The sequence below is a fragment of the Penaeus chinensis genome, chromosome 12 (assembly GCF_019202785.1).
Source record: "Penaeus chinensis breed Huanghai No. 1 chromosome 12, ASM1920278v2, whole genome shotgun sequence".
NCBI classification, from domain to species: Eukaryota; Metazoa; Arthropoda; class Malacostraca; order Decapoda; family Penaeidae; genus Penaeus; species Penaeus chinensis.
The window spans coordinates 25,896,459-25,896,894 of record NC_061830.1 but is presented as its reverse complement, the minus strand read 5'-3'; the positions used below and the strand labels follow the sequence as shown (position 1 = coordinate 25,896,894).

The following is a 436-nucleotide window of genomic DNA, read 5'->3' as shown; positions in this document are numbered from 1 at the left end:
TTCCTGTTCTAGTTTCCAGTCATCCACACAATAAAACAGCAAAACTCAAGCAAAGATTCCTAGATTCTTAAATTTGCAAGTACAGATCATGGATAATACCCCTGATCCAAATGGTAACTACCAAATATTTTATAAATCAGTTTAGAAACAAGCTGACAGCTGCTGTCTCTTTCTCTTTTTACAAGAACTTTCACCACTAATAAGAAATTGTTGACATGAGAAGTGTCACACAAATGAGGGCAAGGCAATATTTTGTTACTGGATTCCCTCAGTGTATCTGAATGAGCTTTGTCAAACAGAATGTAGATAAATACCAAAAAGTGCACAGAAATAAAGTTATAGTTTAAAAAATTAGCTGACTGTGATTAAATTAAAATAGATAATGACCCTTGGTGAACATTGCAATGGGTTGACTGGGGAAAATGTGAATGATCAA

The 436-nt window shown here is 33.9% G+C and overlaps 1 protein-coding gene across 3 annotated transcripts in view; it reads left to right on the top strand.

The window, feature by feature from the left end:
• The window catches only part of LOC125031123 (pre-piRNA 3'-exonuclease trimmer-like), a 15,146-nt gene extending 14,962 nt beyond the window's left edge, over window positions 1-184 (top strand). For all 3 annotated transcript variants that reach the window (XM_047621640.1, XM_047621639.1, XM_047621638.1), the window contains one exon: window positions 1-184. This exon is cut by the window's left edge and continues 1,019 nt beyond it. The gene's annotated coding sequence lies outside the window, so the exon portion shown is untranslated.
• Window positions 185-436: the final 252 nt, after the last annotated feature.